Here is a 24,862-nt window from a genome sequence, read left to right on the forward strand (position 1 = left end):
GCACTCAAGGAAGGTAACAGCTAATAGGGGAAGATAAAACAGGGATGCAGATAACTATAATACAAGGCAACGGTTGGTAATTACCAAATGTCCATATATTTCCCAGCAAGGTAAAATTCACATTTTTGAGTAAATGAATAAATGAAGGAGTTGACTGGGACAGTGTATGTGAGCTCAGAGGAGGGAGATAGGGAATCTCATGAAGTGATAGTATATACCTTCCTGATGGATATGGAACTGGAGAGGAAGAGCAGGTTTTGGCTGGGTAGAGCTGAAATGAGAAAAGAACAGTATATATATGGGGAAGAGCCTGGGAAGAAGCATTGAGATAGGAATCAGAGAGACTGGGGAGGCCATGAAGGCAGGTTTGGAGCAGATGGCAGGCAAGCGTGCTCAGAGGATATAAAGGATCTTGGAGAGTCATGATATTTATCATGGCTGAACACAGTATGTTAGAGGACTTGATTATCATTTATAAAATAGATAATGAACTCTTTCTGGACACAATAAGTCTTACAGAGTTCAGGCTATCATAATGTACATAAGTCACTCTATTTATTATATGAGGTCTTCAACAAATTACAGCCACAAACTTGGGTAGAGACAACTATAAATGACATTTAAAATAACTTTAGGAAAGAGGACAGTGATGTTTACAATTATGCATATGGCATTCTTATTGGAGATCCTCTAACAAATATATAATTCTACTTTAAACAAAATGATACGTAATGACCTATGCACAGTCTCATTGAAGTCTTTTGGTTCTAAGAAAATAATTGCTATTCAAAAGAGATTTTATGATTTCAAGTACCTCAAATATATGTGAGGGCAAATACTCTTGTTCTCTTACTTTTTGTATTGAACAAATTAGATAAACACTGGGAACCTCTTTCAAGCATATGGTGGCTCAGCATTCTAAGATGAAGGCTAACACTAAAGGGCCTGACTTTGCCCACCATGTTACAACATTGCGATATTCTGTAACCTCTTCCTCACTGTGTGATAATAGGCTTGAAACTTAGATTTCAATAGCCACCGGGAGAGAGGTACAGAAACACGGGTGACTGATGGAGATGTTACATTTGAATAAACCAACAAGTCTAAACAATTTTATTGACTCATTTCATTCCAGACCAACCTCCTGCACATTATGGTAATGTGCAGTAAATGAATAGATCTTCAAATATAATATACTAGTGAGATATCAATTTAGATTACATGAAAGCGGCCATCACTCCATGTACAGAGATGTGAATTTATTCCTTGCTAACTGAGGGAGAACTTGCTTTTGAGCCTTCCCTGAACAAAGCAGAGAAGTGACCTTGTATAGAGAATCAGGAATTATGGAGTTCAGAGATTGGTAGAATTCCAAAAACAAGAGTGTTTAGATATTGGTGGATCTTTAGCTGTGTAAGCATGGTTACTCAAAAATCACTGTTACTCATTGGCTGACTTTCAGAAATATTGGGCTGTCACCAATTGGCTGGCCTTCAGAAGCATGATTCCTGATGCAAGGCTGTCATTGATGAATTAGGATGGATATAGAATTGGTTCTGGTGATTACTTGCTGCTATGGCTGAGGAGAAATCAGTCCTTTCTTAGGAGGATAGGGACCATTTTTTGTCACTAGAAACCATTGTTATCATCCTCCATGCATAAAATTTAAAAATCTAGTCTGACTTCTTTTTTTTCCACATTGAGGAATACAGTGAGAAAGGATAAAATTCTTTTTATAAGATAAAGTATAAAAAAATACCAAATATTAAAATAGGCTGTCAGAAGTGTTGACAGGTGAAGATAACAAGTGGTATGTGAATCGTTAACTTTTGAATTAAAATTTTCTATCTGGTTATGTTATAGGCCTGAGATGGTCTAAATTTGACTATGTATTTGCATTGCCTTCTATATCGTCTAGAGCATATTCATTTACTTCAGGTCTCTGTCATCTTTTGGAGGAAAATGGACATGTTAAGTTGAATTAGTTTGACATATTAGTTTGGAAAAAATAAAGGTATAAAAAGGTGTCAGGTTTAAATAACTATTCTTTTTATTTTCTCTTTGTAAAAGCTCTCTTTTGTAAGAACGTTGCATTCAGGGGCTCTGTAACAGTGAGGATGGTATGAAGGCCATTGGCTGATGTGTGGCGTAAGGAAGAGTCAGTTTGGAACTAAAAGTTAAAATTTTCTATATATACGAAAAGAAGCCATTATCATGTGAGGCTACTGACCTCAGCTCATGGTGCTTTATTTAACACTATTGGAGAAATTTGTCATATCATATCCCTGAGACCACCCTCGGGACTACTAAAATATTCTTTCATTTTTAAACATCTGCAATTGCTACAGGTCTGTGTGGTCCTCTGGGGACCCCCACAGACTGCTTAACAAAAGAGCAAAGGCATGTCCGTCACCATTAGAATAAGATGAACTCTGGTGAAATGTGGAAGAAGGAAAGATTGGCAAGGGAAGAGTGATGAGGAAATCACTTGGGGGAGATGCTGATGCAGTCATGAGGGCAGTTTGAAATAGGCTGATGGAAGAGGATTTCAGGGAGTAACAAGAGCATCAGCCAGAACAGCTGGACAGTGAGTGGGAGAAGAACAAGAGAGGAGCCTGGCAGCTGTGCCGTGGCCCATGTTTGAAGCAGCTTGTTTCTGTTCATCTTAAATGGCGGAGCCAGGAAGAGATGGAAAGGGTGACAAAGAAGCCGAGAGAGAAAGGACCCTCTCTTAATGACTTTTTCCCCTTGCTTGAGCCACACCCGGAGCCCTTCAAACGCTTATAATCATCACTCTGCTTAACATTTTCTCACTTAATTGCATCTCCTCCTGTATTGTTCTCTAATTGTTTCAGGTGTGTCTTAAGTCAGGTTTCCTAGAGGGCAAATCTGCACTTTGCTCTCTCAGTTCTTTATAGCAGAGCTAAGCCCAGGGCTGAGAGTGTAATTAAGCAAGCTCTCATTTCAGACTTGATTGGCTGACTGATTAAAATGGAAGTAAACAGCTCAGGTGATTATTTTGTCCATTGGTAAGAAGACTGGAAGACGTTCGTTTCCTAACTGTTGCTAGATGGGCCTGAGAAAAGTTAGGGCTACCTCTGTCCGGAGACCTCACTTTGACAATCTGTAAAACGTGGTGAATGAACTTTGGTAACGCTGGCATCGCTCCAGAAGGCCCAGGCCGTACGTGGACTGGGATTCCAGACTGCTCTTTGCAAAATGTTGGTAGCATCCTGTGGAGAAGCGATGCACATAGTTTTGTGCTTAGAATTTTAATGCCTAGGAAGAGCCAATATGAGTTATACTTCTTTTCCTGCATTTAAATTCTTTTTAAAAACGGTGAAATGGTGAAAGCATCTTGAGAAATGTTTTACTATTTTACTTTTGGTTCCCAAATTATGCACTGCCTGGATTTGTGTACCCCTCGATAATGAGGGAACATCACAGGCTGGATGATAACAATAACTCCCGAATAGGGTGAGAAAGTCGTTTATCTTTCTGTTTCCACTCTGCCGGCAAGCATCTGAAAATCACTAACATTCCTCTTTGAATAAATATTTTGGTAAGATATGTTCATTTGAATCTTTACCCTCAATAACTTAGATTGTGATGGGAAGAAAGGAAAGAGATGAAAAGTTTTTATTAAGAATTTCAACTGCATTTCTGGAAGTGCTGTTAATATTAGAATATCTTTTTCTATTTGGTATTTTTTTCTTTTCCTGAACAGGTTTGATTCAGCTAGAGGTATACTGCTCAACAGGGATGTGTGTATAGGGAATGACAACAGAAAAAGATTGGAGACAATCCCTTGTCCTCCTCATACATTTATCGCCTGCTCTCTGCAGGTGTTACCAATTAAGTTATAGCTCTTGCTACCCCAAAGCCTTTTTATTTCCTCTCTTGGATTTCAAAAGGTAGATGCTGGAGTATCTAAACTCAATTGAATTCTATGCCCCCTTGATACTAAATGCCTTACTTCTCCAATTAAGGCATTTAAGAGGCTGCTAATGATAACACATCTTGATGGTCCATATGGATGATCAGGAGAAACAGCTAAATTGGAGGAGAAGTCTCCTCCAGATTGTGAACAGCGTTGAACCTAATAGCAAAAAAGTGACATGTTGGAGGAAATCAACAAATAGTCACCAAGGGCCTCCTGGAGTTAGTCCTGTTTGCTGTGGTAAATAGAGAGCTAAACAAGTCAGAATCCCTGGCCTGGGGAAGTTCACAGGAGACTTGAGGAGACTAATCACAAAAAAATGCAAAGTGAAAAAATATACAGCCCCAAAGTAAGTCAAGCTCAACTAGATTGTACATTCCAGAGGAAGGAGTTGTATCAGACAGTGATCCAGGTCAAGCTTGAGAAGGCAGTAATACAATAAAAAGTGTCCATACCTATGATTTTTGTTTTCAAATTGATATAATTTCTTCTCTTTTGCTCTCAGGCATCTCTTGCCCACACATATTTTGCAAGTTTCCACATCTTGCTCACATACTTTCTTTTAGAGGCATGCATCCTCCCATCATCCTAATCTTTTCTACTGTCTCTGTATAAAGTGTCTGAACTCTGGATTATCTCTCCAGCACAGAACATATTATTCTAACTGTCACTTCCCATAACCTGGATAGTCTACCTCTTTTAATACAACCCAAGATTACAACAAATTTTGTCACGTAACATCACACTGTAGTCTTATATTTAGCTTATGGACATCTAAGGTCTTTGCTTCCTTTTCCACATGAGGTCTTATTAAACCATATCTCCCAAGGGAATTTGGGAAATTGAAATTTGGAATCCCTGTACAGGATTAATATCAATTTTTCTTAAAATTCAGCCAGTTTGTTTTTACCTATTGTTTTAACTAATCACATTTTTCTTCGATCCTGATAATATCATCATATGTATTAATGACTCTTCTCAGCCTTTAGGTAACCACATCTAAATTCTTTGGAATATCCATGCTGTTTTTTTTTAATCTCATACTATACTGCATGGAAAGATTGAGAAATTGGGTTTACCCATTCTCCTTGCTATAGGAAATATGTTACACATTGCAGAAGGGCCATTTATCCTTTTTTACTATAACAATCTGATGGCCTCAACCCAAATTGCCAGTCTCTCATCACTACCTTTTATTTTTCCCCAGTGGCTAAGCCATTGGCTTCTTTGATTTAAGTTTGGCTCCTAAGGAATTTGCCTTATCATAGGTCAGGTGTTATTTGGTACAGAAATAGTCAGCTTAAGTATCCAGAGTTGTAGTTTAAAACACTTCTGAAAAGGAGTAATAAATAATACGTTCTCCCCCACTGTGCCTTCTAAAATGACTTATATTGCTTTATGCTAATACTTACAGGCTGCTTCAGGCTGGAACATCATGCTGGAAAATTGTGGTCTGCAGTGCATTTCCTTTGATGTTATTGCATGCCAGATTGGCAGGGAGTGTGCACAACCTTGGCTGGGTGTAGTTCTCGAAGTTCAGAAGTCTTACTTCGCTCCTTCGTCTGGGGACAGCTCCCTGCACACAGCTATCATCTTCCATTTCGTTTAAGACTCTTCCCTAAAGGACAGCTCATGGTTTCAAAGGAAATATATTGCCATTGCCCTTGTTTTAGGTAGCACTTGCTTAGTGGTTTGCTTGAATAGAATTCCTTCTTCCTCTTCCTCTTCTTCCCTTCCTCCTGCTCTCCCTCTTCCACCTCCTTCCCCTTCTCCCCCTCCTCCTTTTCTCCAGCTTCATCTTCTGCTTCTTCCTCCTCCTTCTCTTCCTATTATTATTATTGTTATTATCAAAGCAGAATGAAATCTGAGAGAAGGAATGGCGTACCAGCCATAAAGGATACATTATTGCATGGCTCAAAACTCTTGTGTAACTTTAGGGACTTCCCTAGCAGTCCAGTGGTTAAGACTCGGCGCTTCCATCGCAGGGGTCACAGGTTCGATCCCTGGTCAGGGAACTAAGATTGCACATGCTGCGTGGTGCAGCCAAAACAAAAACAAAAGACAAACAAAAAAAACTGTTGTGTAAATAGCTTTCACTCTGATAATGCTATAACTACCTTCTCACTACAAAACACTAAAGTTACTATCACACTGCAAAACATTACTTAATGAATTTTAGCATAATAATAATATAATTACTGAAAAATATATGCTAAATACTTTACCTTCATTATCTCCTAAAATCCCCATAATAAGCCCACAAGGTTGGTGCCATTGTCAAGTTTAGCTGCTCAGGCTCTGAGCTCTGAGGGTAGGGTGCCTGGTTCAAATCCTGGCTCCACCTCTTGTCTCCTGTGTTAAATTGGTAAAATCCCTTAACCTCCCCAAATCTCAGTTTTCCATCTGTTAAATGTTACTATTGGTAATATATTTTATAGGGTTATCATAAGAATCAACAGGAGAAAATAGATGTATTTATTAAAATGCCTGGAAAATGGTAATTAAAACGGCTAACAGTTAATAAGTACTTACCATGTTCTAGCCACTGTCCTAAGAGCTTTATATACAGCAGTAATTTAGCCCTCACAAGGACCATTTTCTTCTCCAGTTTACTTATTAAGAAAATTAAGGTTAGTGAGGTATGGTAACTATCCTAGGGTACACAACTCACTGGTAAGTGTGTAGCAATAGCAGAACTTGAATCTGGACATATATGCCCCTGGATCATATTAAATAATCAATAAACATTCATTTTTGTGATCATTGCTACTGTTTGAAACTCAAATATAAAGGTAGAAACACTTTCTTAACATAATGAGAGAAAAGATGATTTGACAGCTTCTTTGCGGAACTAAATTTATAGACACAATCTAGTAAGCATGATTAGTATAATTAAACCACTTACTGAGCACTTACAAGCTGTATCAAATAATACCTTAGGCTTGTTTCTTCCAGAAACAGCTCCATACCATCTCTGTCCCTGTGGCCTCTGTTTTACTAGACAAGAAACTGAGAGCAAGCCTTAGGAGGGAAGTCAGATCTAGAGTTTGTACACTAAAGCTCTCTTACCTGTGTTATGCTTCCATTGAAAATCATCCACTCAATAAAGGGAGTCTTTGGATGGTTGAATCACATAGAAACATATAACTCATTGTAATAACGCTGTCCCGTAGAACATTCTGCAATGAGGGAAATATTCTGCATCTGTGCTCACCAGCGCAGTAGCCACTAGATATGTGTGGCTCTTGAGTATTTGAAATGTGGCTACCACAACTGAAGAACTAAACTTTTAATATTACTTAATTTTAATTAATTGTAGTTACTACCATCTCACTTCTTTTGTCATACAGTCTGGCTTAAATCATATAGTCTGGTTTCTTCCCAGATTGCCTTCCCCATATCTTTTTCCTCAAATCTTTTCCTCTAGGTCTGGAACACCTGCTTAAAATTGTACAGTGCTGGATGCAGGTGATTGGTGACTAGCTTTCATTTAACAATACCATAAAACATATTCTTTTCTCACTCTCCATTAGATATAACACCCAAACTGTATTCCTTTTATTCAGTCCTCTGTCTGGGTGGTTAGGTTATCTTGCAAGTGATACGTAAAAACCATGCCATAGAATTGAGAATGAGCAACCTTAAAACAACACTGAGCAATACAGTAGATTTGCTACCTTTTCCAGAATCTTTACTTTGGTGTTTGCTACGTGTTATGGCATTTTGGCTGGATGCACTTGATGCCATGTAGCTGTCAGCATCCACTAGTGACAAGCTGTCAATAACACTGAGGAATTATCTGCCAGTTGTGTACAATTTCTTGAGGACAGTGTTTCCACTAACAAGGAACAAAGCATATGCCTTGGAACTTTGCAGACATAAAATATTTTCCTGCTTCTTAATTTGCAAAATCCCCATCCCAAATATGAATTGAGGGAGTATTAAAGGACAAAGCTGGAAGAGTTGAAGAAAAGAAATAAAATACCATATGCATCCTGAGATCAGTTATATTTTTGAATAAGCTTTCTTTAGAAGTGATAGAAATGAATTCAATCAGATGAGGCTGTGAGGACTCTTTCAATTTGGCAGGGACTCAGTGTTCTATTGCAGCACAGAATTTAGTGTTGACAGCCCGGGGAGAAGAGGGAATGCATGTCTTCTGTTCTTGACTTCTGGTCCACAGGAGGACCAGATTTTGTGCTCTCCTCATTTACCTGGTGTTGGTGAAAATTTCTTAGTCATCCTTCCAACAGGACAACATATTGTAAAATTATTGCTTGTTTCAAAACAACTAAAGTACCATAATATAAAGCGGCTTATCAAGCTCAACCATTTTTTTCTGACCCCAAATCCTATTTCACAGAGTTCACCAAATGGAAGTAGATGATTCTGGCATCAGAATCTTAAAGATTTGCATTTGAAACACAGTCTAACCTTTACAGACATGTGCTTTTCTTTGGCTCTGTGGTAACTGACTTCTAGAAACCTTTAACTTCCCTGTTGTATCTTAAAACAGATGCCTGATATTGGAGGAGATAGGTAGATGAAGCATTATCAGTAACAAGGCCAATCTAGCCACATGGTCAGAGACCACCACTAAAGGAATAATGGGAGAAGGGCAATACTGATGAAGATGATCTGTCCTGCCTTGGCTAACACAGTGCTGTAGAACAAGCCCTCACCTGGGAGTCAGAAGACCAGGGTTCAACCCTGATACTAATATCTAAGTTACTGATTTAACCCCCTCTTTCCATTTCTTTGTTTGCAAAGAAGAAATGATAACCTTTCCTATCCCTCTCTCAGTGCTATTTGAACACCAAATAAAATATTTGGGAAAATGCTTTGGGAATTACATGGATTTGAAAATACCGTGATTCGTTTACAGATAGCACTACAGATACAAATTTCCAGCAGTCTGATTTGTAGAAAGGTGACAGAGGTTTGTAAGAAAGGCTTCTTGTGGGCAAAGGGGGGCAAAGCCAGGGAAGGGTTGTATGAGGGAGAAAGCTACAAACAGGCTTTGTATTACATTTAATTATGGAATGTGATGAAACTTTCCTGCATTGAGAGAGGGTAAATTATGAAATATATTACAGAATAAATTCAAGTAACAACTTCATTCCATAAATAATAAAGTCATCCAAATTCAATTTGGAAATTGTTAAACTTTACAGAAACCAGGATGTTTTATATGCATTATATCTATAAGTATGAACTCAGACTATAAGTATATTCCATATGTTAGGTTCAAAGAATAGTTTTTCCAAAGGAAAGAAGGTCTATAATGAAGTGCACTGATTTTTCACAGTATATGTTGTACTTGGGCTTATCTCTCCAAATCTAGAAAAACACGATTTTGAGTTCCCATGTACCAAGGTACAAGCCATTGTGAATTCCTGGAAAAAATGTCTATGTGTGCGGCAATAATAATAATGTAAGAAAAAAAAGATTGTAAAAATGAAAGGACAGAGTTTCCTGTTTGTTATTTTTTCAAAATAATGACTGTGGGTTCTTTCCCCACAGAAAAGTTGCTATTTATTTTTTAATGATGAGCTGTTTCCCAGAGAAACAAAGTGGCATTCTGTCGACACCATATGGCGGCGGAAAAACAGATTCCACCGTGTTCCATTTGTTAGACTGTCTTCTGCATTTCTGTATCCATAATTTATGTGGGGGCTTCTGTGATTGCCAAAATATTCAAATAGATTTCTCTTAGCAGGGCAGCCTGCATGGGGGGAGAAAGGTTTTCAAAGCAGCAGGACCTGAACAGTCTCCTGCTGCTCAGAGAAGAGAACACTTCCAACTTCTGTCCTTCTGGCAGCTTTCATTGTAATACTAATTTACATCCTTGGTTGAGGGACCGTGTTTGCATTCAGAAAAAGCAGCTTATGTTCTTTTATGCTAATACAATCATACTTGAATTATAACCCACACCCTTAAAGTCATATTACTCCTTCTGCCTCAATGTAAGCATAGAACCTGGCCTTTAAGAAATTAATGGGAGCTGGTACATAGCTACCATTTTGAACACATTGATTCTGCAGCTGGTTTCCAAAAAGACATCTGAAGTGGTTATAGATACATTAAAAATAGTCATGAAGGCTTCCTTTGCTGTCTAAGCATGTGATTACCATCTATGTATTCAAGGGCTGTTTTCAGTGGAAGTTCGAGTGGTGTTCCCTGGTGCAGAAATAGAAACATGTTCAGTACATGACACGGAATAGGAAGACGGAATTTCATGAGTCAGACTAATTGATGTTTTGGCAAAATGGGATGTCTGAGAAAAGTTACATGTTCGTGTGCATACCCAGATAACAAGAATTTAAACCGTAAGGATTCTGTTGCAAATAGTTTTTTCTTTTCTTTCTTTTTTTTTTTTTTTTTTGCTTCAGAGAATCTCGGATGTTCTTTCAGTAAGTTTAACCATTGCATGTTCTATTGTAGTGCCTTCAAGGAAACATAAAATAATTTCATATGAAAAAAAAAAACAGAAATAGTGTTCAATAACAGATGGAAGGAATAGCAATAATGCAATAATACTACTAGAAGGTTCTTTTCCTCAATCTATAGTAGAATGGCTAAAAGTTTAGGCTGCTGAAAATAGTTAGGACATTATTTGCTACTTACAAGTATAACTAAAAGGTTAAAGCTTTGGCATATAAGAGACAGAACTAAAGGCCCAGAGACCTTAACTGACCCCATCTTTTGTTCTTTATGTAAAACGTGAAATCTTTTGCCTGGAGATGGGTCAAAGTATCAGAGGCTGAGTTGAGGATAGTCTCAACTGGTTAGCCGCATTATCCAGTGTCTGTTCACATTGACCTGCCTCTAACCCCGGTTGTAACAGATAACACAACACTGACTCATTTCTCCAAATTCCAAAATGCTTCATTTGTGCAATGTTGATACCTGACAATTAGGACATTTTTAAGAACCTCAATTCTCCCAGGAAAGCTTTTTAGAAGGGAAGGATTTAACTTGAGTCTCATCTTATTGTTAGAACTCAAATCTCATCCTTTTCCCCTTTTCAATTAAAAAGTTATACATTCAATTAGACTACATCTGTGAACCTGCTTTAGCAGTAATTAAGATGAACATTATGATATGGGTAATAAAAAGTAATAGTTTCCTTCAGTCTCTTGGGTTTTTTGAAATACATTTTCTCAATGGAAATCAAATTATTTTATTTCGTAGAAGGGATTCCTCTCTATTCAGTAGGGTGAAACGATGCATGAGGTGTTGCTTGTATGACTACTAAGTCAGAATCATTAAAAATGAAATTTAGTAAATAAAGTTATTGGATGGCTACTTTTTCACAAAAGGTTTGGAACTGTACTAAATTATCAGGAAATAGGTCTAGAGTTTTCTCTAAGTAACCGATCCTCAGTGGAGAACAGAAATGGAATGGCCTTATTCAAGGACATCCATTTGAAATCCATAAATATTTTATAAGGATGGAATAAATTGCTTATTTTCAAACAGGTGCTATTGTAAAATTATTTTGATTTTTCTCTTGCCTCAGGGCTCTTGAACAAAATAACAATATATCATGTACATAGTGCTTAGACATTAGATTATGTCTGTGTTTTCCATAATTGGCTCAGCTAAGTGGAGGGAAGCTCACATGTAGGGTTCCTCTGCTGTGTTCCCAGTGTCTTTCCATAAGGAAAATCATGCCTTAAATAGGACCCGCATCTCTTTGCTCATTCTGCAAATTGTCAACAGTGCCATTTCCTTCAAGATAATGACAATAGATTGAAATGTATTCTGCCAACATGTATGATAGATAATTTCTAGCCTCCATCAACACATTCAAATGTTCCCTATGTGTTGAGGGTGGCTTTTCATTTGAACAACAGCAGAAACACTGTATTAGGGAAAACTATTTTTCTTTATTTTTGACTTTGACCTCATTTTTCTTTTGGATTGCAGGCTTTCTCTAAATAATGTGTATATTACAGAAGTTTGATATGGAAAACATTTTTTTTTTTTTAATGTTGAGCCTTCTTTTAATTTATTTATTTTTATTTTTGGCTGTGTTGGGTCTTCGTTTCTGTGCGAGGGCCCTCTCCATTTGTGGCAAGCGGGGGCCACTCCTCATCGCGGTGCGCGGGCCTCTCTCTGCTGTGGCCCCTCCCGTTGCAGAGCACAGGCTCCAGACGTGCAGGCTCAGCAGTTGTGGCCCACGGGCCCAGCCGCTCCGCGGCATGTGAGATCCTCCCAGACCAGGGCTCGAACCCGTGTCCCCCGCATTAGCAGGCGGACTCTCAACCACTGCACCACCCGGGAAGCCCTGATATGGAAAAATTTGCTCCTTGAAAGAAATGATGTAAAAAAAAGATAGTGCCACTACCCTACTATCTGTTCACTTCTGGTTGTATCTCTAGGAGGGGAAAGAATCTGAGTTGAGTCTCTGTTCTTTATAAGACCAATGGCATGCATGACTGAGGTAAGCAGCAAGCTGAAGTCAGGGCCTGATCTGTGGTCAGGTCAGGGATCAGTGAGTGGCCAAAGACATCATTCATTCTGTAGAAAGTATTAAGATATTGTTGAGATAAAGACTAGATCATTTTCTGGCCATGGCCAGTAAGGAATTGTGAAACACTGTAAAATGAACCAATTTCTATGAATGTAAAAGTCTCAGAAAAGCAGATGTGCACATCTCAAGGGGAAGTTGCCCCCGAGAGAAGCCAAATGATGGGAGATCCAGAGAATTGCCAACAGAAAACGATAGCAACTAAAAGAAAACTATCCTGGGTATGTCTGTAATCACTGTCTCTCTGTTTGCATCCTCTTTTAAGAGGATGTGCCCCTGATTGAACCAGGGAACTCCCTGACCCTCGAGGAACCAATGGTAAGCCAGGCTGATTCAGTATGATTTTTCCTTTGGAAATTTGAACTAGGAGACACAGAAAAAAATGCAAGTTTGTGGCTGAGTCAACATAATCAGGGTACTAGAATAAAAGTTCAAAAAGGTACTGCTACTGAGGCCACTGAGGTTTCTGTAGCTGTGCAGTTGGCCACATGTGGTAGATGGCATTATTTGGACCTCATTCTGTTTCTCTCTATCCAACTCCTTTGCCATGTAACTCTGCAATTCCTCCCACTAAAAGAGCAGAGTTTATTCCCCTTTCCCTTGGTATTGTTTTTGGTTATTTGACTTGCTTTAACCAACAGAATAAGGTGAAAATGACTGTCATTATGCCACTTCTGAGAGGAGGCTTTAAGTGGCCTTGAATATTTCCACTTGCTTTATTATGCCTTTGCTATAGGATCAAGGAAACTTAGAAGACAAATTAGTAATCTGAAGTTTCTTTGTGAACATGGAATTAGAATAACAGAAAGTTTACTGCAGAATTTAAATGTTTAAAGACATCAAGCATGACACACTATCTCCACAATAACCTGCAATGGGGATGGGTGCACCTGAATCACTAGAAGAGGACACCACATACTGGATGTCATTGCCAATGCCTATGTGTATCTCTGTGACATTACCTTCCTGCCTAAATGTTCTTCAGCCATGTTCATAGCTTGAATTTAGTGTTCTGCTCTGAAACCATCTTTCTCTTTAGCATGACCTGTGTATCCCTTGTCTGATTGAATGTAGGTATTGATAGAATTTCATAATCAAATACAATAATATAATTTCTCTTTTAAGAACATCTTTGGGGAGCATGCTTCTGTTGGTTCCAGGAGAAGAATAGACTGAACTGCTGATCAGTTTTTGTATAAACAACATTTGTTGTTTAACTTCTTTGAAGAAAACAATTTTACCTAATATTTCTGGCAAAATGTGGGAATATTATCCTGTTAGCAACCTAATATCTTGCTTTTTTTCCTTTTTCCTTCATGGTGTTCTGAATGTGCTAATAGAGCTGAAAGTGTTATTATGTAGAGGAATTCTGACCTTCTCCTTTGGGGCTGAGAGATCACACAGAGAGCAGGATGCACAGGGCCAGTGATCTGTTCCCGACGGAGCTAAACGATAAGGAATATATTTTATGAATGAAGTTACAAGATAAAAACTGAGACTAATGAAATACCCCAATGACTCCAAAGTAATTAAGGAAGGCATTCCATACACTACCTCTAATTAGACACTGAGGCTGAGAATTCACAATTGACTTGATATTCTCCGGTGGTGCTGACCCCTTGTTTAATACAACAGCAACTGAGAGTATTCATAACTAAGGAAAGTAAAACCTTACTTCTGAGGTGACAATAGGCCATTTAAGTGAGGCTGGTGGGTACTAGGCAATTACAACCACAGTGAATTTAACAGTCTCTGTTTTTCAAGTGATTGCTTGAGCCAAATAAGTTCAAGAGATGTTTTTAAAAATAATTTTGTAAGACAACTCTTTTCAGCTTTTAAAAAATGATTAAAAATAAGGTCACAAACCTTTTAAAAATGTGTTTATCTCTCCTCAGTTTTTTCTTCAACTCTTTAATCCAGTCTTACAGTTTCCCTTAATCATTATTCCTTTCAAATATAAAACTCTAAACGTGCATTGATTCTTGCACATTGAGCAATGCTTGCTCATCACTTCTTAGCTCTCCTTCAAAAGATTGTCCTTTAAATTACCCTCATGGAGATCTTACTGTTTCTCAAAGTAGACAGAAGCCAAAAAAAATTTTTTTTTGTCAATATGTATTTCTTAAGTATCTCATGTGTGTTTTAGCTATAGTGGGAAAGCTGAAGAAAATTTGACTAGGTACCTATGATCTAGAATATTACAGTCTATTCTCTGAAATGAGGCAACATACAAGACAGAGAAACTAAGAGCATATGATGGAGTGTGATTATGTATGGAACGGTGCCCCAGACTCTGTTTTGTACAGGTTAGGATGAGGGAAGGTGAGCAAAGCCTAAAATACCAGGTGAGGCTTCAGAGTGAGAGAAGAAACTCAGAGGGCATGTGAAAGGCACTGAATTTGGACATGTAGGGTGGGAGGTAGTGGGCAGCAAGTTTAGTGAATGTGCCAGAAAGAGCATTAGCACAGGATATTCTTGACGTAGGGAGAAAGGTGTTGTTTGTGGATTTGTCTCCATTGCTGGCTCTCATGGAAACCAAGCCAAAGTCATTTGCTGCTAATGGGGCAGGAGGGGGGGTTAGGAGTGCTGATCCTCCCCGGAAGTCAAAAATCCCCACGTAATTTATAGTCAGCCCTCCCTATACGCAATTCCTCTGTATCTGCGGTTTCACATCTGCAGATTCAACCAACCACAGATAGTGTAGTACTGCAGTATTTACTATTAAAAAAAAAAATTCACGTGTATCCGCACATTTCAAATCTGTGTTATTCAAGGGTCAACTGTATAATTATTTCACTTGCAATGAATCAGGGCCGTTTTGCCAGTTTACAGATAATTACAGAGGGCAGGGTGGAATAATTTAAAATCACTTTGAATCCTTCTTTATTTTAAAAATCTTCCCTAAAGAATAACAGAATCTAAGGGCATATAGAGACCCTGGGGGTCAGACAAAGTTTCCTCCACACGTAGAAACTTATTCTGAACCATTAATGGGGGGTGTGGGGTCCTGAGCCCCTGATGTGTTGTAATATGTAATCTTTTTTTCAACATACATATTTTTACATAGATCTATTGCATTTCTAATGACTTCAAAACAATTACAAGGCTTAAAAACCACTGGTCTAGAGCATCTTTGCCAGGTGGTCATCAACAAATAGTGACAGGGAGTTCACTACCCATCAGTTAGCCAGCTTTAATTTCAACAGCTCTAACTCTCCCTGAGCCAACACTGAGCGGAAGCCTCTCAACCACAGGTCCTGGTTTAGCCCCACTTTGCGGGTAGGGATCTGTATTCAGAAAGGTAGATCTAATTAGGAGCCAGTCAAGATGAGACCCCAGTACAGTACACTCACGTGTCTCTATCCACAGCATCGATAGCTAATACATATCCTCTGTTGGGAGGATGTGAAGATTGAGTTTTTAATTTGTTTTTACTCCCCTGTAAAATGAGATTAAAATAAAGAATAAGACCAAAGAGACAATTTGACTTCGCTCACAGAGTGCAGGACACAGGCAGAGCAGCATCCCTACAGTGGTCAGCAGACAAACCCATTTCCATTGCTCCTCTTTGCTTCTCTGAGTAGATTTGGGAGGCATTTTTACTTTGGGTCCATAAGGTTCCTCCCTAATGAGTAGAAGCTGTTTAAAACAACATGCTGATCTAGAGTTTTCTCTGACTTATTTTTTTAATGTGATGTATTAGAATCCCCTTTCCACTCACAGCTTTCAGAAGTGGTGCCAATAATGTGGGGGACAATAAATTATTCGAAGTGGGCGAGCTATATAACAACCAGGAAGCCAGCAGTTTATTAGAGATGGCTGCACACAAATGCACATTTGCCAGCAACGTCGACAACAAATCAGAAATGATATATGTCCTTTCTCACCTGTCTGCAACGTTTAATATTTTTGAAAGACATTAAAGATGTCAAATGTTTAGACCACAATCTGAGAAGCAGTAAAAATATAGTATTACTGTTTACAAATGGGCTTAGAGCTGGGTCACAATTACCTATGCCTGTCTTCTCCTAAAGGGTAAACATCTTTCACATATTTGTTTGCTAGTGTACTTTGCTTTGCAAAACAGTTCTGATCCTGAGGTGGTGTTTGTTAATCCAATCATACTTTATCATAAACTAGAATTATCATTTCAGAGGCAGTTTTACTTCATTTATGTTCAATTTCCAATTCGTATAGGCTCCCATAATTCACATTTGTTTATCCCCCTCCCCCCGCCCTTTGTTTAATATTGAATGATTTCAATATTGAATAAGGCAAATACTTTAAAGCACTGAAGGAACTTTTTCTTTGTAAGCAGATAACAGTGAGTATTTTTTGGAAGTAAAATATCATTTTACTAATTCTTTTGCTTTATAAGTTGGATTTGGGTTTGTCTTCATTTCAAAAATTAATTTTACTATAAGGCATAAACATGTAAAACAATAGAGTAGTATAATGAATGCTGTGTGCCCACCACCCAACCTCAACAATTATCAACTCATGACTAGTCATGTTTTAGCTACACCCCCATATTGCTTTATTTTAATTCAAAGCAAATATTAAACACCATATTAGATCATTTAATTCCTAAATATTTCACAAATTCTAAAAGATAATGGCGTTTAAAAAAATGCAACTGAATCACCATAGTTACACAGGAGAACAATTAAGATTTTAATATCATCACATATCACCACTTTAAACTTCTCAATTTTCTTGTCATTTTTTAGTAGTTTGAATCAAGATCTTTATAACATTCTTTTGTTTGTAATTGCTTGATGTGTCTCTTAAAAATATTTTATTGGTTCTTCCTCCATCCCTCTCTTATTTTTCCTTGCATTTTATTTGTGGAAAAAACCTGATTTGGGGCTTCTCTCCTTTACTTTTATGTACTTTATATTTTATATAGTGTTTGTAATTATTACCCAGGGAGGGGTTAGTCTTATACAAACTACTTTATCATCAGCAGCAGCAGAACTCCTCTTTGTCTTTTAATCCCACCCTCGTCAGGCTGTTGTCCCCTCCATGCTACCAGTATTGCTCTCTTCAAAGTCATTAGTAGCCTCCATATTGACAGGTTCAATGGTCATTTCTCAGTCCTTTTTTTACTTGATCTATGTCCAGCTTTTGACCTTGCTATTTCTTTTCTCCTTCTTGACTCCACTTGCTATTAGGATCTAACACACTTCAATCTACTTGTAGTAGATTTAATCTGGTTCTTCACGTCCTTTTCTTTACTCAGCTCATATCCTTCCCACAACATTTTGGAGGGCACCAGGGTTCAGACCTGGTACTTCTTCGGTTCTCTGTCTACAGTCACTTCCAAGTTGACCTCATCTAGCACCATGATTTTAAATACTATGCAACATTTCCTTTATCTTTGGCTAAATTTCTCTCCTGAATTCCAGAATCATGAATCTCACTATCTTCTTGAAATTGCTCATTTGAAGTTTTCTAGACATCTCAAACTTACCCTGTTTCAAATCTTAACTCTTGGTCTTATCCCAAAAGACCATTTTCCTGCCCTCCCCTCAGTAAAATATTTTCTGCTCAGCAAAAATTAACTACATTCATGCTGTTGATTAGTCCTCAATCCATAGAATAATTTGGAATTCCTCTTTTTTACCCAAATTTTACATCAAGTACACCTGAGAATTGTCTCTGCTTCACCTTCAAAACATGTTCAGAACGTGACCACTGTGTGCCACCTTCTCTTCTACCAGCCTAATTCAAGACATTATCAGCTTTCACCTGGATTAATATGAGTACTTAACTTTATTTTTATTTCCTTGTCCTCTTATAGTCTTACAGCCTGTTAACCACACAGAAGCCAGAGTAATATTTTAAAAACGTGATTTAGAGCATGTCACTGCTTTGCTCAGAACCACCCAATGGTTACCACCTCAACCTCACCCAGAATAAAGTCTAAAAGCCTCCCCATTGCCTACAAATGCCTTTGTGATTTTGTCTCCCTGAGATCTCTCTATGATCTCTAATCCAACTGATCTAAATCACATTTCTTTTGCTGTAGCTACTCTGGTCTCTTTGCTGGGCCTCTCTGCTTGCTGTTCCCTCTGATTTAAATACTCATTCCCTAACATCTGAGTGGCTTGCTTCCTTATTCAATTAGATTTCTGCTTAAATGTCACCCTATTAGAAAGGTCTTCCCTGTACTTCTTATTTAAAATAGCACCACTACCTTCATCATTCCCTATTTTCTTACCCTGTTTTATAAAGCCCTATGACATTGGTCTTGGCAGTGGTCTCATGGATACGACACCAAAAGCGTAAAGCAACAAAAGCAGAAATAGAGGAGTGGGACTACATCAAACTAAAAAGCTGCTGCACAAAAAAAGAAACAATCAACAGAGTAAAAAGCAACCTGCAGAATAAGGAAACTGTTTGCAAGCCATCTGATAAGGCACTAATATCCAAATTATGTAAGGAATTCCTACAGCTCATTAGCAAAAACACCCAAATAACCCAATTGAAAAATGGGCAAATGACTTGGGCATTTCTCCAAAGGAAACATACAAACGGTCAACAGATATATGAAAAGATGCTCAACATCGCTAATAATCACGGAATGCAAATCAAAACCACAATAAGAAATTACCACATACCTGTGAGAATGGCTATTATCAAAACAACAAAAGATAACAAGTGTTGGTGAGGATGTGGAGATACTGGAACTCTTGTACACTATTGGTGGGAATGTGAGTTGGTGAAGCCACTGTGGAAAACAGTATGGAGGTTCCTCAAAAAACTAAAAGTAGAACTACCATATGATCTAGCAATCTCACTTCTGGGTATATATCCAAAATAATTAAAATCAGGATCTCAAAGAGATATCTGCACCCCTATGTTCATTGCAGCATTATTCACAAGAGCCAAGATTTGGAACCAACCTATATGTCCATGAACAGATAAATGGATAAAAATATGATATATACATACAATGGAATATTACTCAGCCTTACAAAGAAGAAGATGCTGCCATATGTTTCAACACAGATTGGAAGATTTTATGCTAAGTGAAATAAGCCAGTCACAGAGCAAAAATACTGCCTGATTCCCCTCACGTGAGGTGTCTAAAATAGTCAAACTCTTAGAAACAGACAGGAGCACGGTGGTTGCCAGGGGCTGGAGGAGGGCAGAAATGATGAGTTCCTATTCATGGGAATAAAGTTTCAGTTATGTAAGATAAGAAAGTTCCAGAGATGTGCTGTGCAACACTGTGCCTAAACTTAACAGTAACATTTTTAACTTTAGGTCTTGAGGTACAATTTTGTTTGTTTAGAGTCTGTCTTCCCAGTAACAAAAAGCTAAGCCCCATGTGCACAGGCAATTAGGTGTTTTTTTGGTGTGTGTGTGTGTGTGTGTGTGTGTGTGTGTGTGTGTGTGTGTGTTTGTCTTTGCTGTATATTCTATATCTCAGTCAGTGCCTGGGCCACTGCAGGTGTTCAATAATATGTGTGGAATGAATGTGGTGAGAGGGAACACAGTGCATTTTATGAAGTAAAAGAGGGCCAGTATGGGAAATTGATGTGAGGGGAGGTGGTTAGTTAGGCAGGGGCCAGACCGTACAGAATTTTGTAAACTACGTAAGGATTTTTTTTTTTTTTCAAAAGAACAATGTAATGTGCAGCCACTGGAGTGTTTTAAGCAGATGGACTGATGTGATCAGTTTTAGGTTTTGAAAAAATAACTCTGATCTGGAAAGTGTATGATCATTTGGGCAACTGTTCCAAGCCCCAGACTAATTAAATCAGACCCGTTGGGGTGAAGCCCAGGCAACAGCAGTGATGAAAGCTTTTTAGGAGATTCCAGTGCACAGCCAAGATTGGAAACTAGCTATTTGGGGTAAGGTTCCTGAGAAGGCAGGATGGACAAGCCTCAAAACACAGGAGGAGGGATTTCTGGTCTCAGCTTTGATATATTAAGAGCTTGGAAGTGATTACTCATGCCCTTAGAAGTAGAAAATGCTGTGCAAGCTGAAAATCAATGACTTTCTTGGACCAATCAGAGACTTAGAGTTGCAGGGTGAGGACCACCAATCAGATTTAACCTTGTAGGGCAAACCACCACCCTGAAATCTGGAAAGTCAGGTGCATCTGGAGAGGTACATTACCTGAGATCTGCTAACCTAGAGCAGAAGCCGCTGAGACTGTAAGCTGGTAGGAACGCTTCAATGGTTATTTTGTCAAATTGCTGGAGTCCAAGTCTGGCTAGCATGAGAATGAGAAGCTCCTCATAGTTTCCCAGGGTTTTCCTGCAGGAACCCCACCAGTTTCTCACCGGGAGGATCTGAGAAAACTCCTTACATAGTCTTGGCAGGGCAGGGATGGGGGAGGGAAGGGCAGCTACAGTAAACCCTCCCAGATGTTTCTCCCAAGCAAAGGACTAATCTCCTGGGTGAAGGACTTGGCCAGAGGGCAGTTCTGAAACCTTATTCCAGCTCGGGGAAGGGAACCCTGCCTCCCGGCCTCCTGCCCCAGCCTTCCTATCTCTTCTAAGAGAAGAAGAAAGAAAAACCTGGTCAGTAGGGGGGGCAAGGGCTTCAAGGAATTAGACTGAGCATGTTGTAGCTGGGAAAGAGACTAGTGGGGAAAGCTCTACGCCAGGAGGACAGACTCCTCTGAAGTCCACACCCCTGGACACAGGCCTACTAAGAAGACTGACGCTCAGTTAGAAGGTGATAGGACATCCCCTTCCCCCACACCTTACCACCACACACAGGAGCAAGCTTCCAGGCATGACGACAGTGGGTTACAGGTGAACAAGCTGCAGGACACAGACTGCCTGAGGAGTACACGGGGAAGCCCCAAAGCTGGGAGGGAGGAGAAAACAATCTTATCAGAGGAATTTGAAGCATCTGTTGACTCTAGAGACAACAAATATTAATCACAGCCCAAATCCTAGCCAGATTACCATAATCCTCATACTAAAGGCCTATTTACTGTAGTACCTATTACCCTAAACAACTCTGGCTTTCAACCAAAAATTGCAAGTCAGGTCAGAAGGCAAAATAACACACTCTCTGAAGAGACAAATGATTTTCACAACCAGACTCAGGTATGACAGAGATGTTGGATTTATCAGACAAGAACTTAAAATTATTATGATTAAGATGTTAAAGGCTCTCATGGAAAAAGTAGACACCATGCAAAATCATATGTATGGCTAATGTAAGCTGGGAGATGAGCACTGTAAGAAAGAATCAAAATACAGGTGGAGGAAGTGGTTTTGCAGGAATAGGTCAATTTCTTTAACATAAGAGGAAAAAGAAATATTGGTGCAGATGTGGGTGTGCATTTGTAGGTTTGTTCTCATATGCTAGCTGTGACTTCTCTGTTAATTTCAGTCCTCTATTTTTGAACCCACCCACCGCGCCAGAAACAAATGTCTACTGACTGGGGAGGTGCAGGGTAAGAAGAGGCAATGTTAGGAGACCAGCATGATGCACTTTCTTGTCCTTCTTCTGGAGCTGATAACTAGCCTTATCTCCCCAGGGAACTTGGGATGGCTGTGGGAAAGCAAATAAATGTAACACGTGAAGAAGTATGTCCCTCAATATGATTTGTGGGTGAGGCTTTACACAGACCAATGATCATTCAACTCTAATTCTGTCACCCTGCCAATTAATGCTCAAAAAGGTGTTTTCTTTAACTTGGCTATTATGCCACAGCCTCAAATCAAATTAGCATTCTTATACTAGATTCTAGTGGTAAAAAAAAAAAAGGTGAGAGGGAACACATATTATCATGAAGTGTTATCAAGCACCTGTTGGTTTTGAGCTCTGTTCTATACCAGGTCTTTTGCAAAGCTCACAATGCCCCTTCCAGGTAGATTTTTTAAAACCTTCCTTTTATTCTTGAGAAAGCAGAATCCCAGAGAAATAAATGCACAGAGTTGGTAAGAGCTACCTACCCCATAAAAACGCATGTTTGTTTGTTTTGTTTTTCAACCCCATTCTCCAAAGCTAATGCTTATTCCACTACCCTCTGTTGTTTCATATAATTTCAAAACATGGCAAAATTTACGAGTAGCAGAGAAAAACAAACGGGCCCTGGAAGAGAGGAAAGGTTTTTTTGCACAGTTATTGAAGGTATTTTACGTGAGTGTTTTCTATCTAAACACTATTTAAACCTAAATGTTTTCTATATCAATAAGGATGAGACTATTTGCAAGGGCAACTGTCAGGGAATTCCTGTACTTTACTTTCTACCAGTATTAGTTGGTGTTGTGGTTTTTCACACCCATGTCTGGAGCATCACCAAGGAGCCAGAATAATAAATACTATACAATGATTTCTTGATTCTAAGATTCATATTTTGTCTTCAAATTTTAACAGTGTTAGAAGCTGGGATGCATCTTATCACTGTGTCTGGAGAAAGCGTCCAACGGTCAAGCAGAGGGGTAAGTTGTAATGACTTCCTTTTATTGCCTAAATAAATGAAGACTAAGCTCTATATTAGAGGCGACAGTTTATCTGATCTGCACCTCAGTTAAATAATTTGCATTGGTAGTGTTATATTCCATTGATTTAAATATAAATTTGGACCCCTAATGATTGCTTTTAATACCTTCCTTTACAAGATTATATTATGATGCAACATTGAAAAAAGTTATTGTGACTATGGAAGATTCCTTACCAAGTGCCAGAAAGTGCAATTAAAAGCAATGGAAATTGCTAAATATTTTTAAATAGGTCATATACTTTTGAAACTTGAGAGGCTGATGTGACCAAGTGATGCCCTGTGAAGGACTCTCACTTGGGCTCTGAACTTCTGTTTTGTTACAAGCTTCCAGCCAGCTTTGGAAACAAAGCTGTTTAACTTCCAGTAATACATAATGAATTAAGAAAACTAAATAAACTAACCAAAAGATAGACCAGATAGTCAGTGCAGATAAAGCTTTATGCCTCAAATTCATACTGTCAATTGTAGAGGAGCTAAAACTACTCTGTACTGATGGAGAATTTGTGATGGGGGGGATGGGGGGTGGAAGATAGAGATGGAAATCCCACCAGGGATGCTAAATAACAAGCTTTCACTAATGCCACATAAACATTGTACAAGAGGGGTTCCAGAAAAGTCTTTGCATAAGCCAGGTAATTGTAATGGGTACAAATTTATGAAGGGCTTGAAGAAAAAAAAAATTTGTGTAACAGTGATTAGGGGAGACCTCCTAGGAAAAGTATTGAAGGTTGGTAAGAGTCTTAAGAGGTTGAAAAGTTAGGGGTGGGGACTAATAGGGACTACCTTGTATACGTACCTTCATCCTCACCCCAACTAGTGCACACAGCAGAATCTTCCACGTAGTTGCACTAACAAGTGTTTGAATAGCTTGAAAAAAATGAAGGCTGACACCTCTTAATAGTTATAGAATGTTAAAGGTCATGGAAAAACATTAAAAAAGCCTGACAGAGACCATTCCACTCTTCATACATCCACTCCAGATACATTCTCAGAGTCAGCACCATCCTATTTTTAAACATTTCATCTGTCACCTTTTTATTATTTAAAAAAAAATGTCTAATTTGCTTAAACTGCCTTAGGCAAAGTATGATCAAATTCATTGATGATAATGACACTGAATCAGAACGGACAGGGACAGAAATACCAGGGCCCATTAAAATGGACATGTGGATAAAGAGCCTCTCAGCTTTGTGCTCTACCACATCCAGGGTTTAGTGAAACAAAACCAGAAACAGCCATAGACTGATTCAAGATTGACCTCAGAGGCCATGTTTTTATAGCCTAAGGGACTGAATTGTGCTATGGCCAGACCAAGAAATCCCAGAGGATTGTCTGAATAATCACCTTGTCCCCACATGGTACCTCAGCTTAAACTGTTTCCCTCAAGAATGTGTCAGGGAAGGAATGGCCCTTGACATCCTTACGTGGAAATGTTACCTCAAGCACACATAGATTTAGATGATTTTAAGTCAGGGCTGTTTCTATGCTGTGAGTGAGTACAGTTGTGACATATATGATACATTAGGATATGGAGAAGGCAGAAGAGAGCCCGTTTGGTTTCCTATATTCTCTTCCATTAGCACATACACAAGTCTTTGTCTATTACATAGGCCAGATATCTGAGCATGACAAATTCTTTCAATGTGGTAGCCATAAAATGAAGTAGTAAACAAGGAACCAGGGCACTGTGTGATGTGCTGTGAAATTGGGGATTCAAGTCCAGGGAGATCCAGAAATGTTAAATTAAAAATCCTGTTTCGGGCTTCCCTGGTGGCGCAGTGGTTGAGGGTCCGCCTGCCAATGCAGGGGACATGGGTTCGTGCCCCAGTCCGGGAGGATCCCACATGCTGCAGAGCGGCTGCGTCCATGAGCCGTGGCCGCTGGACCTGCGCGTCCGGGGCCTGC

The 24,862-nt window shown here is 38.9% G+C and overlaps 1 long non-coding RNA gene across 1 annotated transcript in view; it reads left to right on the plus strand.

The window, feature by feature from the left end:
* LOC141276401 (uncharacterized) overlaps positions 1-24,862 on the plus strand; it is an 82,447-nt gene that overhangs the window by 33,635 nt on the left and 23,950 nt on the right. The window contains exon 2 of the long non-coding RNA XR_012325901.1: positions 22,831-22,895. This is a non-coding gene — a long non-coding RNA (uncharacterized lncRNA). The remainder of the gene's footprint in view (positions 1-22,830; positions 22,896-24,862) is intronic.

Source organism: Tursiops truncatus, chromosome 14 (assembly GCF_011762595.2).
Source record: "Tursiops truncatus isolate mTurTru1 chromosome 14, mTurTru1.mat.Y, whole genome shotgun sequence".
Classification (NCBI taxonomy): domain Eukaryota; kingdom Metazoa; phylum Chordata; class Mammalia; order Artiodactyla; family Delphinidae; genus Tursiops; species Tursiops truncatus.